The 9,142-nt window shown below is 53.3% G+C and overlaps 1 non-coding gene and 2 pseudogenes across 1 annotated transcript; all 3 read right to left on the bottom strand.

Moving 5' to 3' along the window:
- LOC146721117 (large subunit ribosomal RNA) overlaps positions 1–4,643 on the bottom strand; it is an 8,392-nt pseudogene extending 3,749 nt beyond the window's left edge.
- Positions 4,644–5,675: 1,032 nt separating this feature from the next.
- LOC114940745 (5.8S ribosomal RNA) lies at positions 5,676–5,830 on the bottom strand. Its single transcript, XR_003821527.1, has one exon. It is a non-coding gene; the product is annotated as a 5.8S ribosomal RNA (ribosomal RNA).
- Positions 5,831–6,405: 575 nt separating this feature from the next.
- LOC146721116 (small subunit ribosomal RNA) lies at positions 6,406–7,134 on the bottom strand (annotated as a pseudogene; the record flags this gene model as incomplete).
- Positions 7,135–9,142: the final 2,008 nt, after the last annotated feature.

Here is a 9,142-nt window from a genome sequence, read left to right as displayed (position 1 = left end):
CAGAGATAGGTCATTAGCTGCCACTACATCAGCCAGCCTTTTAGGACACTTATTCATCAGCTCTTGGCATTTAGCGAAAGCATAGCGCCTTCTTTGAGCTCTATTAGGCCGTGTACCTGCTTTGCGTCTTCTTTGCCTTCGTTCAGACACTTTAGGACGCTTTGCTCTTTCATTTCTGCCTGGGTCCGTATCAGACAGGTCCGCTACTAGTCGCTCGTATAACGTGTCAAGATCTCTTTGGGAGACTTCACTCTCGTGTAACTGTGAGAGTTCCGTACTCCATGCCGACCATTTACGTGGGACTTCATACTCGACCCTCAATTCGGCAGAGATACGCGGCTTCCACTGATCTTCTAGGAGCTCTGGCGCTATCTCGCGAAGAGGAGAGTTCAATACAGCCACCGAGCCACTTTGTGACTCCATCGATTTTTGACTTTGACTGTGGGCGGCATCCTGAGACGGACCCGCTATTGCGGCATCTTCAGGTTGTGGTGATTGCGAGGCGAGTTCCATGGCTCGCAGACGCCTGCGGGCGTCGCTGATCTGCTTGTTTGTTCTGCCAGGGAAGAACTCCATCAACTTTATATTTATAAATCTTTCATTTGCGAATTCTCGCTCACGCTCTCGCAATTCATCCAGCTCATCATCTGTCCACACTGTTGGCCGGCGACCACCCTGGCCCGTTGCGGCATTCGCTTCGGCCGCTCGCTTTGCATTGCGCAAATTTGGGTGCGCATGTCGTTCATGCTGCGACAGGCCTATTTGAGAAGTAAACTTTTCTTGACACTTCTCGCAGGTGAAAGTAGCTAACGGTTTTGCCAATTTCCGACCTTTACATTTGGCGTAATGGCATCGCCAAGCGTGCATTTTTGGGAAGCTTTTATTGCACTTGTCACAGCTCCAATTGAGCGAGACAGAAGGATGCTCCTCTAGAACGTGTTTATTCAACTGCCCGCTGCCAAGGCAGGAAATATTGAGACCGTTCTCAGAGCACTTTGGGCATATTATTGCCGTTTCGACACTTCCTTGGATGTCATAGGATTGGGTAACCCGTAAGGGTAAGGGCTCCCATCGCATGTCCGGCGGCGCCTCTGGGACTCGAGCGCCGTTCACGTCCCCTCGCCTATTTGCCACACAGGCAGCGACCGGCCCGCCAGGGACGTTCTCGAAACCGGCCGCCTCCGAGGCTTCTCCTATATTCTCCATATCATAAATATATATTCGCTCCTTTAATAGGATCGTCACGCAGAGCTGACGCGACGTCCGGGCATTCGGCAGCACCTCGCCACACGATGGACTTAATCGCTCGAGACGCAATACTTATAACATGCGTCAGTTCGAGCCAAGCTAAGGGGCAGAATAATGCCAAAGGCACTTATTTGCTGATCAGCATTTCACAGAGTGTTATCTCTGTTTCCCCATAAATAGTCGACTTCAGCCAACTTATAGGTTCAATATACTTCGCAGAGCTCTTTCGACGCTGTTGGCGACTCGGATCGCCCATATCTACTAATTAAAGCCGTGGGTTTACGGGCTATTCAGCTAGCCGGTTATTAGACTAGATAACTCACGGGTAGGACACCAGAGTAACTAAGACTCCTCGCGGCGTGTTGCTTTAATTTTTTTAAAGCAAAAAGGGGAGTCCTGCCAATGACAGCACTACCCCTTCCTAGATATTAGCAATTCTTAATTATCTGGCAAGGCCAGTTCGCCACTAGTTTATGTGCTAAGATGTTGTCGCATAGTTACTTCAAGGAAAGAGCCTTTCGGTGTCCTTATGCCAGAGCCCCGTTGGCCGCCGGGGGGTGAGCCCCAGACGTTGCCCGACTCTCACCACGAGGAGGTGGGGTTGGCCTTAAGAGAGTCATAGTTACTCCCGCCGTTTACCCGCGCTTGCTTGAATTTCTTCACGTTGACATTCAGAGCACTGGGCAGAAATCACATTGCGTCAACACCCGCGAGGGCCATCGCAATGCTTTGTTTTAATTAGACAGTCGGATTCCCCTAGTCCGTGCCAGTTCTGAGCTGAGCGTTGAATGTCGGCCGAAGAGGACGACCACGACGGCTCGCGCCGCCACGGAAGCCTCGCAGCAAGGAAGATCCGCGGGAGGCCAAGGCACGGGACCGAGCTCGGATCCCGGGACCGGCGCGAGAACGCCGACCGTTCACCTCGCCCAGGCCCGGCACGTCAGCCAGACCCGCTTCCCGACCAAGCCCGACACGCCCCGCTCCTCAGAGCCAATCCTTATTCCGAAGTTACGGATCCAATTTGCCGACTTCCCTTACCTACATTATTCTATCGACTAGAGGCTCTTTACCTTGGAGACCTGCTGCGGATATGGGTACGAACCGGCGCGACACCTCCACGTGGCCCTCTCCTGGATTTTCAAGGTCCGAGGGGAAGATCCGGACACCGCCGCAACTGCGGTGCTCTTCGCGTTCCAAACCCTATCTCCCTGCTAGAGGTTTCCAGGGAACTCGAACGCTTATACAGAAAAGAAAACTCTTCCCGGATCTCCCGACGGCGTCTCCAGGTCATTTTGGGTTACCCCGACGAACACTCTTACGAGGGCCCGAATTGTATGCGGTTCCGCTGCCGGGTTCCGGAATAGGAACCGGATTCCCTTTCGCCCGACGGGCGTGTGTCTTTCGTATAATATTTATTATTATTTCTCGACACTCGAGTATATTGTACGCCGTCATTGACATAGGATTTCTCCTAGGGCTTAGGATCGACTGACTCGTGTGCAACGGCTGTTCACACGAAACCCTTCTCCACGTCAGTCCTCCAGGGCCTCGCTGGAGTATTTGCTACTACCACCAAGATCTGCACCGACGGCGGCTCCAGGCAGGCTCGCGCCCAGACCCTTCTGCGCTCACCGTCGCGACCCTCCTACTCGTCAGGGCTTCGTGACGACGCGAGAGAAGACTAACGCCCGCTCCCGGTTGCCGCCCCACTTGCCGCTGACGGCAGAGTATAGGCTCGACGCTTCAGCGCCATCCATTTTCAGGGCTAGTTGCTTCGGCAGGTGAGTTGTTACACACTCCTTAGCGGATTCCGACTTCCATGGCCACCGTCCTGCTGTCTTAAGCAACCAACGCCTTTCATGGTGTCCCATGAGCGTCGAGTTGGGCGCCTTAACTCTGCGTTTGGTTCATCCCACAGCGCCAGTTCTGCTTACCAAAAATGGCCCACTTGGCACTCTGATCCGAAGATGCTCGTGGCTTCATAATTCAAGAAAGCCAGAGATCTCACCCATTTAAAGTTTGAGAATAGGTTGAGGTCGTTTCGGCCCCAAGACCTCTAATCATTCGCTTTACCAGATGAGACTCGCGCGCGTTCCGTGCGAAACGGCCGAGTGCCAGCTATCCTGAGGGAAACTTCGGAGGAAACCAACTACTAGATGGTTCGATTAGTCTTTCGCCCCTATACCCAGTTCCGACGATCGATTTGCACGTCAGAATCGCTACGGACCTCCATCAGGGTTTCCCCTGACTTCGTCCTGACCAGGCATAGTTCACCATCTTTCGGGTCCCAACGTGTACGCTCTGGGTGCGCCTCTTCTCGCGATGAGAACGAGACGCCCCGGGAGTGCGAGGCCGCATCGCGACGCGGCCCATCCTCCCTAGGTCGACGGCCAGGGCCGACCTTCACTTTCATTACGCCTTTAGGTCTCGCGACAAGTCCCAATGACTCGCGTACATGTTAGACTCCTTGGTCCGTGTTTCAAGACGGGTCCTAAGAGTACCCAAAGCAGTAGCGTCGCCGACCGGTATCGGTCTCCCGCGAGACCGCGGGAGACGTTCGCAGGCCTGTCGAAGGTGTACCGTACTGTAACCAACAGCGGGCCAGGACCGGGGACGGCGCGAAGTCCGTAACCTCCGAGTACCGTGGCGCGCGCTTGCGACGGTCTCGACGCACCGTGAATAGTGCGGCCTGATACCTTGCGCGTACCGCCGAGCAGCCGGCCGGGCGACCGAGGGTTTGTCGCGTGCCGTTTTACCGCACCGCACCCAGGCCGTAGACCGACACCCAGCGAGTCGCGACGTTCTACTTGGGGAGAAGTGCACGACGACGAGCGCCGGACATCGGCGCACGGTAGCGTGCCCGCGCGCGAGCCGCAAGGACTCCGCGGGACATCGCCGACCGACGCGAAGCCAGCGCCGCTGACGATGAATCTCCCCGTTCGATCTTTTGGGTTTCTTAGGTTTACCCCTGAACGGTTTCACGTACTCTTGAACTCTCTCTTCAAAGTTCTTTTCAACTTTCCCTCACGGTACTTGTTCGCTATCGGTCTCGTGGTCGCATTTAGCCTTAGATGGAGTTTACCACCCACTTAGAGCTGCACTCTCAAGCAACCCGACTCTAAGGAGAGATCCTCCCGAGGAGCGCACCGGTCGCTACGGGCCTGGCACCCTCTACGGGTAAGTGGCCCCATTCAAGATGGACTTGGACGCGACGCGGCACCACGGGATAAGCGGATCCTCCCAAACACCACATTTCCCTGCGGCGGAACCGCGGGATTCGGTGCTGGGCTCTTTCCTGTTCGCTCGCCGCTACTAAGGAAATCCTGGTTAATTTCTTTTCCTTCGCTTAATAATATGCTTAAATTCAGCGGGTAATCTCGCCTGCTCTGAGGTCGTCGCATAGTGAGTTTTCGTAGCCGTTTGCCTCCTCCGCGTCGCTCATCGTCGTCTCTCCTCTATAATATATATTATAAGAGGGAGAGAGAGAGAGCGTCGAACGAGAGAGCAGCAGCGGCAGCACACGAAATACGCGAGAAGGCAAATCGCCGGGGCGCTAACCGCACACACACTCGTTGGTGGTAATGGAGACGATATATCGCGGGGTTCGAGATTCTCGGCTCTCCCTTCTCTTTTATATACGAAATTCGGGCGGAATCGATTCGACGAGTACACGACGCGGCGCGCCGGTCCCCTTTTTTCGCTTTACGAAAATTTCGTGGACTCGGACACGCGGTCGGCTCGCGATTCAAAACCCTTCTCCGTAAAGAGGTAAAGGATTACGAATGCTCTCTCCGCCGGACGACGACGCGCCGTATATTTCTCCGTAATACCGTTATGTGTGCGGGCAAGGGCGCCTCGGCATAAGACGCGCGAGCGCTATCGCACCGAGAGACGCGGCACAGAGTGCGAGAGCAGTTCGGTCAGTCTGTGTGATGTACGGAGAGGAGAGACGGTGAGACAAGCGCTACCTACTTTCGGGAGACAACGACGCACGCGCCGCTCTAGGGAAAGCGGTGCCATTCACCGTCCTGACCCTTTTTTTGGCCGTTTGTTGCTCCCTTCGCGCGCGCTCTTACTCTCATCCCATTTCTCCTCGGCTCTCGCGTACACACACGACTTGGATACACAAACACGCTCCCCCTCTTAATTCGCGCAGCATTCTCTGGGCGCGCGTTCGCCAACGTTTTACACGCTTGTGCGCTTCTCCTCCTCATTATTATTATTTCGGTGTGTCATTTCAGACGACGCCAGGATTTGCACCGCGGCCGGTCGGCGCGGCACAGACACCTCGGGCGAACGTCCAACGATCGCTCGTACGCCCATTGTAAGCGTTGCACAGGGCACAGGCGACGCGCGCGCCATTCTCTGGTCGCCCGCGTCGTGGCCGTGCGCGCTTTTCGGGCGCAAGCAGTTTAGGGGTACTAAAACGACCCTCAGCCAGGCGTGGTCCGGGAATTGTATCCGTGGACCGCAATGTGCGTTCGAAATGTCGATGTTCATGTGTCCTGCAGTTCACAAGTTGACGCGCAATTAGCTGCGTTCTTCATCGACCCACGAGCCAAGTGATCCACCTCTTTGAAGAGGAATCTCTTTGAAGAAACCGTCGGACCGACACAGTTGACAGATTGGTCGAAATATCATCGATCCCTTCTCTGTGTTATATATATATTATAATAATATATGGGGGTCCTCTCGCTCGGCACTCGCGGTCGCACACCGTGTGTTCTCGGCACGCTGACCGCTGCCCCGCGACAACGGGGAGGGCGCGCGTCGACGAACGTCGTGGATGCTGCACACACGCGTGCGCGGGCATAGGTTACCACCGGTTCGCGCTCAACGCCGAATCGACGCTCTGTGTGTGTGTGGCCGGAGAATGGCACACACACGAGCGTGATCGCGAAGCGTCTCGCTCCGAATCGTCGTCGAACACCGCCGGGCGCGCTGCTCTGCTTGCCGACTACTTTCGGTCAGAGAGGCGCGACGGCGTCTGTCGTTATATCAAAACACAACAACAAATTCCGTCAAATCCGTTATTTTCTTTTTCTCTGAGAGCGCCTTTTCAGCGCGTCCATTCAGTCGCCGACTGCTGCGAGCGCGCGTCTCTCCCAAAAGAGAGGACTCTCGACGCAAAGCAGGACCTCCGGAACGTTAATGATCCTTCCGCAGGTTCACCTACGGAAACCTTGTTACGACTTTTACTTCCTCTAAATGATCAAGTTTGGTCATCTTCCCGGCAACATCGGTAATGCCGAGACATTGCCGCGCACCAGTCCGAAGACCTCACTAAATCATTCAATCGGTAGTAGCGACGGGCGGTGTGTACAAAGGGCAGGGACGTAATCAACGCGAGCTTATGACTCGCGCTTACTGGGAATTCCTCGTTCATGGGGAACAATTGCAAGCCCCAATCCCTAGCACGAAGGAGGTTCAGCGGGTTACCCGGGCCTTTCGGCCAGGGAACACACGCTGATTCCTTCAGTGTAGCGCGCGTGCGGCCCAGAACATCTAAGGGCATCACAGACCTGTTATTGCTCAATCTCGTGCGGCTAGAAGCCGCCTGTCCCTCTAAGAAGATTTGTTTGTACGTTGGTAGTAAAAACCCGCCAGCCGAAGCCAGGGGCCTTCGCGATACCATAAGGTACGCCTATTTAGCAGGCTAGAGTCTCGTTCGTTATCGGAATTAACCAGACAAATCGCTCCACCAACTAAGAACGGCCATGCACCACCACCCACCGAATCAAGAAAGAGCTATCAATCTGTCAATCCTTCCGGTGTCTGGGCCTGGTGAGGTTTCCCGTGTTGAGTCAAATTAAGCCGCAGGCTCCACTCCTGGTGGTGCCCTTCCGTCAATTCCTTTAAGTTTCAGCTTTGCAACCATACTTCCCCCGGAACCCAAAAGCTTTGGTTTCCCGGAAGCTGCCCGCCGAGTCATCGGAGGAACTTCGGCGGATCGCTAGCTGGCATCGTTTATGGTTAGAACTAGGGCGGTATCTGATCGCCTTCGAACCTCTAACCTTCGTTCTTGATTAATGAATGAGGGAGAGAATGAGAGCGTTGCGGAAGTGAGTGAGATAGCGTGTATGAGAGTAATTGGTGCGAGACTCCGTAAATTCCTGTTTACGGAGACGAACAAAATTCCAAAGAGTGCGAGTGAGAAAATACTGGACATTGTGGGAGAATATGAGGAACAGATGATGAAAATGTTGTGCAAAAATGAGAGAATACAGGGGAAACTGGATGAGTGTATGCGTCGAGCGAGTCGGGATTTAGCCTACGGCGGAAGTGGAATGAGCTATGCGAGCGTGAGTGCGAAAAATGTTGAAAAGAGCGTGATTGAAAAGGTACAGGAAGTGAATGTGAAAACGAGTGAAAACGAAAGAGAAGAGTTATGCGGTAATAGTGAGAGCGGATGATGCAAGTGCGAGTGTGACAAGTGAGGAAGTAAAGGAGAGAATGATGAAGCATGTGAGCAAGTCACTGAATGTGCGTGTGAAAGCGGTGAGGAAAGTGAGGAATAGAGGTGTAGCGATTGAGACGATGAGCGAGAGTGAGTTGAAAAGAATAAGAGAGTGTGGTCAGTTTAAGAATGCTGGCCTAAAGTTTGAGCTGCCTCGCAAGATAGGCCCAAAGATCATCTTGTACGATGTGCCGAATGATATGGCGAGTGAAGTGTTAATGAGAGAAATGTATGAGAGGAGCTTGAAAGGGCGAGTGGATGAGAGAGTATTTATGGAACGTGTGCGTGTTGTGAGTAGGAATGCGAAGAAAGATGCAACCTGCGGAAATGTGATATTAGAAGTTACGAGTGCAATAAGAAATGTGCTCTGTAGTGACGGACGAGTGTTTGTGCATTGGAAGGCCTTTAGGGTGAAAGAGTTTTTCAGTGTGCTGAGGTGCCACAAGTGCTTCGCATTTGGGCACATAATGCGGCAATGCACCGAAAAGGAAAGACTGTGCCAAAAATGTGGATGTGTAGGACACATGATGAGAGATTGTAAAAAGAAAAGTGTGTGTAGAAACTGTAAGCTGAAAGGGAGCAAATGTGATCACTCGGTTCTGTCCGAAGTGTGTCCGAAATACGTGAGAGCGTTAGAGAGAGAGAAAGCGAGAATAAATGACAAATGAATGGTGCGTGAATGTGGTGCAGTATAACTGCCAGAGAGCGTATGCGGTTATGTGTGATCTGGGTGAGATGATGCGCGAACGTCGAGTGAGTGTAGCACTGCTGCAAGAACCGTATGAAAGGCATGGACGTGTGGTGGGCTTGCCCATAGGTATGGATGTGATTGTGTGCGAAAGTGGGACGGTGAAAGCAGCAGTGGTGGTAAATGACTCTAGGTTAGACGTGATGTGCGTGAGAGAGTGTACGAATAAACTTGGAGTTTGTGTGTGGTTGAAGGGGGACTTTGGCGAAATGTATGTGGTGTCCATGTATTGCCAGTATGGTAAGTGTATCGAGCCGTACTTGGCGTACATGGACAGAGTATGTGAGACGGCCGGGAGAAAGCGTCTGCTGATAGGTATGGATGCGAATGCCGTCTCTCCCTTGTGGTATAGCAAGGGTGGAGGCAGCAGAGAGAGTGAAGCGCGTGGTAGAGTGATTGAGGAATGGATGATTGCGAGCGGGATGAATGTTGTTGAATGAGCCAAGCGAGTTTTACTCGTTCAGCGGGCCGAATGGGGAGAGTGACATCGATGTCACTTTCGTGAACGGCGTGAATGGAGGGTGCCGGTATGAGTGGGAAGTAAAGCCCGACTGGGGAGTGAGTGACCATAACGTATTGTTAATACGGATGGTACACAGAGAGAATGTAGGTACGAATGAGGGCATGCGTAGATGGGTGTGCAAGGACGTAGACTGGGAAGGATATATGTATGATATGCGAGAGAGTGC

Source organism: Nylanderia fulva, unplaced genomic scaffold (assembly GCF_048542155.1).
Source record: "Nylanderia fulva isolate GAGA-0341 unplaced genomic scaffold, ASM4854215v1 Scaffold547, whole genome shotgun sequence".
NCBI lineage: Eukaryota > Metazoa > Arthropoda > Insecta > Hymenoptera > Formicidae > Nylanderia > Nylanderia fulva.
Note: the sequence above shows the minus strand (reverse complement) of the source record. Positions and strands in the feature narration are given on the sequence as shown.